Consider the following 8,490-nt stretch of genomic DNA (forward strand, 5'->3'; position numbering starts at 1 on the left):
TTACCAGTAACCGTCGATGACGTCACTGTTTGAGGAAACCACGTATGCTTTTCTCCGGAACGAGTACAATGTTGTTAGGGTCGGATTCGCAGACTCGCTGTGCGACATGTGCACTGCTGTTATCGACCGATTCCAGCTTTATCGACCAACAGCACATGCTGTCGGAGCATCAGCATGTGTGGACGCAACGTTTCAGGTCTCACATTAATGTTATCAAAACATCACATGCGCATTATTTCACTCTGTACGCGCAAAGACTTTCCTGCCGTGGCGTTTTCGCGTATAGATGCAACTCGTTTGTCATCGAAGCCGCCATCGTGAAGTCCCAGTTTCTATCAGAGGCTGCAAAACTCCCACTGAAACCAGGGCCAGATATCCGTCTATAATACAGTCTGATCAAGCTAGCAACCGTAAGTTATACTGAGCAAATGAATGTGGAGAATCACCACCCCGAGATCGTGCGTGAACAGGCGGCTGTTTGGTGCCGCACGCGTTATTACTGCGTCTGACAGGAAGGAGGGAGGATTTGGAAATCCCGCACGTGCGATGCGAAGTATATGAGCCTATACACCATCGCGTGCAGTGTGGGGCGAACCGAATAAACAACAGCCTTGAAAGTAAGCGCCGACTCGTGGGGTCAAAAGGTGCACACTTTATGATGGCGCGAATGGCCCCTGAACACGCAGTCGCGAGTGAAAACCTTCGTATTTTATTCACGGCTTAGCGCGCACGTCTCCCAATACAGTATAGCTGTATAGAGTAAACGCACCGTCGTGGCCAACACAGCAGTCATTTGTTTCGATTGCAATGTAGAGGAAGACGAAGTGTGATCGTTGCCCGTGCATCCTCCCTATAGCAGGGACATGCCCTCTCAAGCTGGGTCCGACGGGGGCGGAAATGTTGTAAGCCCGTGTACTCAGATCTAGGTGTGCACGTTAAAGAACCCCAGGTGGTCAAAATTTCCGGAGCCCTCCACTACGGCGTCTCTCATAATCAAATAGTGGTTTTGGGACGTTACACCCCACAAATCAATCAAATCAATCAATCTCAAGCTGGGAGGACTGGGAGGATCTGTTCTCGTCTGGGGACCCGGCGTAGTAGCTTGCTGCGGTGACTCGGGCTGCCAATGTCATCGCGGCGATTGGCATGGCCGTGTGTCACCGCGCTGTGGTCCATGGGGTGGGACCACAGCGCGGTGATCTATCTATAGGGACCTCGGGGGGGGGGGGGGGGGGTTCGAACACATTTGCTAGTAAAGTTTTTATGCCTGTCTGGCTTCTGCCCGTGCCTCTATAGTTATAGCCCTTGTAGTTAGCGAAACACTGCGCAGCTGTCACGACTTCTACCGTTGGAAGGAGACTCATTTGACTACACGTGCGCGTGGAAAATGGTACTAACTATAGAGTTTCGTACACCAGAGAGAAATCTGGCGATTGCATATGGGAGCTACATCGCATGGCCCTGCAGCCAGGAAGAGAAAGATAGGTAGTGCATGGACTTGCTTCGTCCTTCCGGTTCCTTGCGGCCTACATCCACTTTTCTGCAAGTCTATAAGTTCAGTAAAGGTTCAGTAGTGCACTGCCTTGATCCTTTTAGGCTGATCAATTGAAATCAGCTCTCGAGGGTGCAAAAGCTAAAGCACGACAATTGAAACACACACACACACGCAAACACACACACACACACACACACACACACACACACACACACACACACACACACACACACACACACACTTTTCGAAAGTGGAAGCACGAAGGCTAGGAAAATGCATGCACCCGTCATTCCAATGGTGACTGAACGATGGAAGCGCTGTAAAATTCACTATATAATATGTAGTATAAGTACAGCGGCAGTCCGCGACACAGATATTTTGGCAACATTAAAAAAGAAAGTTGAGCGAATTATAAACACGAAGACCTCGTCCGCTTGGAGGTGTCACGTTCCTCTGGCGAAAAAGTACGGGACGATACTGATAGCAGCCTGGTCCTGCACAGCCTTTGAATCTTCTATAGCCATCACGAGAAAATGAAAAAGAAAAACTGACATGGTCACACGCGCCGGGCGTTTGAACGTGCGACGCTGACGCAAGGCACGAAAGTAATTGAATGATCAGAAAATTGCGCTTGGAAGCGCTTGTCATTGGAAGACAAGAGCTCGGCTAGTGCGCCTTGTTGCATGGCCAAACACAATGGCTAATATATAGTTTAACTACAATATAACATATATGTTCTAGGTCACTATAGGCTATTAGAAAAGAACGTACTAGAAAAGGGGAAGAATCGATACAGTGACTGAGAAGAAAACAAAAGGAGATGGCTTTGGGCTCACAATCATCTTAAGCGAATGCATCAGGGAACCTGTGAGCTTTTTTTTTTTATTGTAGGCTCTATCAGGGTCGCTGTTTGTTTGCGAGTTTCTATTGCCTGGTGTTCTTCATGCGAAACGAAAACAGCCTGTGACTTAAAAGCAGATAAATTCGGGAACCTTTAACTCCACGCATCTTCGTGCATCTTGACGATGCTGTGGTATCTGAATGATTCCAGAAAATAGCTCCCAACTCCCGTTCCCAGATTGACCTTTACTTTTTCTTGAGATTTAATGTCTGTCCCGCGGAAGAGTGAGGATGCTCGCGATTGTTCTGGAAGCTGTCACAGCTGATGTCGTCAGCACGTGCGTTTGATTTCGCTTTTCTCAGAACTTCGTATCTGGCCTATATAGACATTTCACTCGAGGCTCCCTGGGTGCCGCCACAGTCATCCGTGGGCTGTTGTTAGTCTACGTGACCCCCCAAGATATGCGCTGCCGAGGCTGTCACGTCAGCTTTTCTACTCTCGCGCAACGGCCCAGAGAGGATGAAGTCCTCTTCTCCGTGAAAAAAAAAGGTGGTTAGAGGATTTCAAATGTATACGGTTTTCGCAGGAAGTCCGTGTACTATGCACCCTTATGTGTACGCTTATTTTACTCTTGGATGTCGTCATAAACCAATCACCCGAAATGAAATGCCAAATGGTTTACGTCTTGCTCGGTATGCAATCGTGTAGTCGTCTCAACTCGATCGTTTGGCCTTCCGCGCTTTTCTGTATAACCGAGCACTGCAGTGGAATAGCTTCTTCGTACTAGGCGACGTTGAGTGACTATATCGCCGCTGTAGCAGAATGTCTCTGCTTAGGTCTGGATTTCGCTGTGCCATGGGAGGCGCCTCCGATTCCTGAACGTGAAAGGCACGCACGCATCGGCACTAGTTTCGTCGCCTCGCCTGATCAAGACAAACGGAGTGACCGACTTGCCCGCTCTGCCAATTAGACCGGTCGTTCGAGGACCGTGATGCTGACACGCGTTAGAATTCCGGGAAAACGCGTAATTAGAGTAGCCAGGAGTAGAAGGGGGGGGGGGGTGGGGGCGTATGGGTATACTAGAGTATCAAGTTGGGCATGTTGGTAAGACATAATTAATCGACGTAGCTCGTTTAGAAACATAGGACTACATTGCAGCACGTGTGGCTGCAAACCAATTTTTCATGGTACGGTAATCATAGGAAAAAACAGAAATAAAGTGACAAGGGAGATTATTGAAGCAGAAATGATTAGTAGATTAGGGCTGAACTGCGTCAGCAATCCTTCTCTCGGTCTTTGTGAAAAAGAATTGTCGTTTTTGAGATCATAAGTTTTTAGCGCATGGCAATAGAGGGTTTTTCATCTGTTTGTCTGTTGTTTTCGAATTTCATGAGCATATATATGTACGCTCCTCGAAATAAAATTTTGTTGGAAGTAAGCGCTCCCTTCTGTCCCTTCCCTTGTCCTATGTTTCTAAACGCGCTACGTCGATTAAGTATGAGTATACCGTGTAGGTTGACGTTGTACTCTGGGAGGGATGTGTGATGCAGCGACCGCTTCATCCGGGATCGGAGTTCTGTTTTGCGGGCGCAGATTTAAGTGAGTGTGGTAACCTATGTGTGAGCGAAAATGAAGCCAGTATTCACAAAACGGCCATCGACTCGAAACTCATCAAGAGATACTTGAGACTTTTTCGCGTAACAGAAATCGCAGCGCAAACCAGTCCTCACGAATCGCTTGAGGTCGAGTTTCGAGTCGAGGAGCGTTTGTGAATACGAGCCATTGGAATTAGTACGCCTCAAAACCAAATGATTATGAGAGACGCCACGCTGATTGCTCCGGAAATTTGGACCCCCCGGGGATCTCTTGACGTGCACTTTGATCCTAGTAGTATACAGGCACTAGCAATTCGCTTAGCAATTAGCAAGCCACTAGCAATTAGCGAGCCGCGGCCGGGATACGATGCCGTGACCTTCGGTGTCAGAGGTCGTGGGCTTCCGATGTCCCATAGATGGCGCCACTTACGTGTACAAGCGTCCGCGTGCAGCGTACGAAAATACACTCGAGGCTCACACTTTCATGCACATCCACCGGACATGTGTTTTGGGAGAACGTACTTCCACTCCAGTGTATAGCTTATATCCTCCACTGAAGCTTCACATACAAAGCGGAAAATGTTTTCTCTGTTTCGTCCTCTGTTAGGATGGGAGACTTCTTGGTATACTCCGACGTAGCGCGCGCGACCAAAACAGACCTCCCACAATTCTTCGTTCGGCTTGCACGTACTCCATTTGAGTTCCAGGCACCCCTTTTTAGTCTACAGAAACTCAATCCGAAGCGGAGTGACGCATTCATTCACGCAGGCTAACAAAGAAAGAGAGAGAGAGAGAGAGAGGCGACAAGCGATCCTGTATCGCCATCGGACAAACACACGCGACGTGATAAAACTCAATCAAGGAAAACGAACGTCTCGCCTGCTTACTGACCCAATATCGGAGCCTATAGTATCCGTTCTCATGCGTTTTTCTAGGGATGCGCGATTCGTCTGTATAGGCTTCCTTAGTAAAGTGGTGATGGGCGCCGGGAAGCAACGCAGCGCTATGTTGCAAGAAGTGGCCGCGTGTACAACTTTCCTGTTTACCGGCGGAGTCGATTGAGAAGCGAGACGCCTTTCACGGAATCGAAAAGGTGCACCGTTATCTCGACGTGTGGCCGGCTGGTCTCCAAATTATATTTGTGCGCTGCATTCGCGGAAGCAGGAGGTACCGCGGGCACGCTTTGCCGAGAAAACAGTGCGACAACTCGTGGGTGGCCTTATGTTTACGCGGAACGTTCTGTTGTAAACACCCTTGTATATGTATATAGGATTGTACAAAGAAGAGGGTAGAAGGGGGTGCTGAAGTCGCGTCTGAAGTGAGAGTTATAGCGACCGCTAGTGATAAGAGGAAGGGAAGGGGCAGGAGATGTTAATTAGAGCAAATATACAGCTCACACACACACACACACGCACGCACACACACACACGCACGTACGTGTGTGTGTGTGTGTGTGTGTGTGTGTGTGTGTGTGTGTGTGTGTGTGTGTGTGTGTGTGTGTGTGTGTGTGTGTGTGTGTGTGTGTGTGTGTGTGTGTGTGTGTGTGTGTGTGTGTGTGCGTGCGTGCGTGTGTGTGTGTGTGTGTGTGTGTGTGTGTGTGTGTGTGTGTGTGTGTGTGTGTGTGTGTGTGTGTGTGTGTGTGTGTGTGTGTGTGTGTGTGTGTGAGGCCCGATTTCGAACGACTCACGCACCGAAGATGACTTCTACTATTTATTTGTTTATTTGCATTTATTCTGATGAACCACTCGCAGACAACGCCGACTTTTCGCTCATAAGCACGACGCAGCACCGACGCCTGAATCCCTTCAAAACAAGCTTTCTAACGCTATCGCGTTAAAAAACCTGGCTCTGTAGATTCAGAAGAGCACCAAGCTGGGTTAGGCCCCGCTGCTGTGGTCTAGTGGCTAAGGTACTCGGCTGCTGAACCACAGGTCGCGGGATCGAATCCCGGCGGCGGCGGCTGCATTTTCGATGAAGGCGAAAATGCCGTATAGACCCGTGTGATCGAATTTGGGTGCACGTTAAAAAAAAAACCCAGGTGGTCGAAATTTCCGGAGCCCTCCACTACGGTGTCTCTCATAATCATATGGTGGTTTTGGAACGTTAAACCCTACTTATCAATCAACCAAGTTGGGTTAGTTTATTGACGTTCACTCCGCAATGTCTTTAACAGCGCGACAGCAAGAACAGAAGAAGAACGTACGCAGCCACATCTATACATATAGTAGATGTATATATACCTTGTCGACTTAACTGAGAAGCTAGGCTTAAAAATAAACGTGGCAGTAATTTTATCCTTTGGAAGGATTACAATAGCTTGTAGCCACAGGGAGGTTTGCTCTGTTGTGTGTGCGTACATAATGGAAACAGAAAGATTCCCTTGTTAGTCTATTGATGCTATTATTTTGTGTTCCGAGACTATCTGATTGAATGACCGGTATAGCTCGCGTAGCATTTTCATACAACAATTACGATTTGTTTTGTGTCTTACTGAAACATTATTGGATGCTTTGAAATACAAAACCAACTAACCCAAAGATCCTGCCGCCCGGTTCTGGGCCCATCTCCCTCTCTGGGCGAGTGCCACCAATGCAAGAGGAACAACAACAACACAAGTTTTCGTCTGCTGGTCGGCTTCTGTTGCGTGTTAGAATTTACGCCGTTGTGTCTGCGCCTTAACTCACCATTCATCACGTGACTTAACGGCAGGTAAGCACAGCACTGCTAACGTCAGTCTGCATTTCGCCGTGCGTTTCATGTCGCACTCTTCCGACTTCGTTCAGGCGCGTTTCGCCACCGAAGGGCAAATACCTCCCGCACGAATCGCGCCGACTGTGCCAGCATATAGAAACACCACCCTGACACGATTCGGACGTCCACGTCGTGTCTGTCATTATACGCAATACAGGCGCACCGATGGGCAACGTGCCTAAAAGAGGCCACCGCCGGAAGATGCTTATCGATATGAACGATCGGCTTGCTCCGTGCTTACACCAAGGCTATTTAGGACATCGAGCTGCCTCGGTCGTAATTCCTTGTTTATGCGCCCCCACTCGGGTTTTGCTTCGTATCCGCTGCTACCCACCACAGCGTTGCCTCGCTGTTTTGCAAGAGGGCGATCATCGCCTTCGCCACTCCGGGATTGCCGTTTTCTTCCGCAACAGCCGCTGTGGTATATAGCCCTCCGTCGTATAACTTGTAAACGGCTTACGCTCTTTTGGGGAGTCTTTCTTTAACCACTAATGGTAACCACGTGGGTTACTTACGTTCTCTTTCTTGAAAAGAGCCCTTGCCCTTGCATTTTTTTTTTCACTGCAGTGTGTTTCTGAGAGCCTGTTATTCACACATCGTTTTAGGCTGCACGCGACAGATAATTACTTACAGACTCGTTATTACCAACCAGTGTCAGTTTCGGTTTCAAAATCGACAAACCACCGAGTGCAACTATCACCACCGGCCGCAACGCTCCACCATGTCAGCACACAGACATGTGACGCTCTTCTGCGCGGTTCGCATCAAGAAGTTTTTTTTTTTTTTCGAACCGGAAACGGGACAGCAATGTCGTCAAAAGCAAAACTTTCACCTGCTGGAGCAAACGCAGCCAAGTAAAAATGGCGGCTATGACGTCGTCATATAGCTTGCTGCAGCGTGGTCACGTGAGGGAAGTACAGGGGTCCCCAAGGGTCAGGGTGTCAATAGCGCGATAGATTCGATCGCTCACGCAAACTTCAAAACCAATTTAAAATAGAGAGTTTTAGTACTGCGGAATGGTGCTACGTACGCATCACGCAAGCGCCTTGCGTTACGTGGCGTCGTTTGCCACTAATCGGCTTTTAGTACGCCGTAGTACCCGCGTACGTAACGAGCGTGAGGCGTGTTGCGCCATCTGGTAGATCAAAATAGAAGCACGTGTTGTTGACAGCCAATGTGAGCCAATCCAAGTGTAATAGCCACATTATGGCCATATTTTAAGCCACAGAGCCGGTCGGTACTTGCCTTCGATGCCGCCATTTTGCGAAACGAAGTCTCGCGCTGTCGCGAACTTGTTCGAGAGCGGCGCGATCAGCTCATACGTACGCACGCACGCATCTCATGCGTGCGTACGTAGCGGCTGCGTACGTAACGCGATACGTGCGCGTTGCGGTCTGCGCATGCGCAATACGCAGAACGTGGCGTCCTTACGTACGCAACGCCGCCACGTACGCAGCGTACGCAGTACTAAAACTCTCTAATATATTCCAAGCTGTATATTCGCTGTTGGTATTTTGCCGATGATATACGCACGTTCCCGGGAATCAATCCTGCAGGATATCTCTGCCGCGAAATTTGGTGTCAGTACCCCCCTAAGGAGACGTTTCACTTTCGTGTTATACCGATTCCCGTGACGGAGGGATCAACTATGTTTTTTTTTTTCTCCTTTCATCACCTGAAAGAAGCGTGAGTGCTTCTTCAGGCGTCATCGTGGCGTGAGCTTGGCGCGACACAACACGGCTTCGGTTTCCCGTTTGACTACGTAGAGGCCCTCCACCAGCACCATTTTTACACGTCACTCCAATGTC

The sequence above is a fragment of the Rhipicephalus microplus genome, chromosome 10, assembly GCF_043290135.1.
Source record: "Rhipicephalus microplus isolate Deutch F79 chromosome 10, USDA_Rmic, whole genome shotgun sequence".
Taxonomy (NCBI): Eukaryota; Metazoa; Arthropoda; class Arachnida; order Ixodida; family Ixodidae; genus Rhipicephalus; species Rhipicephalus microplus.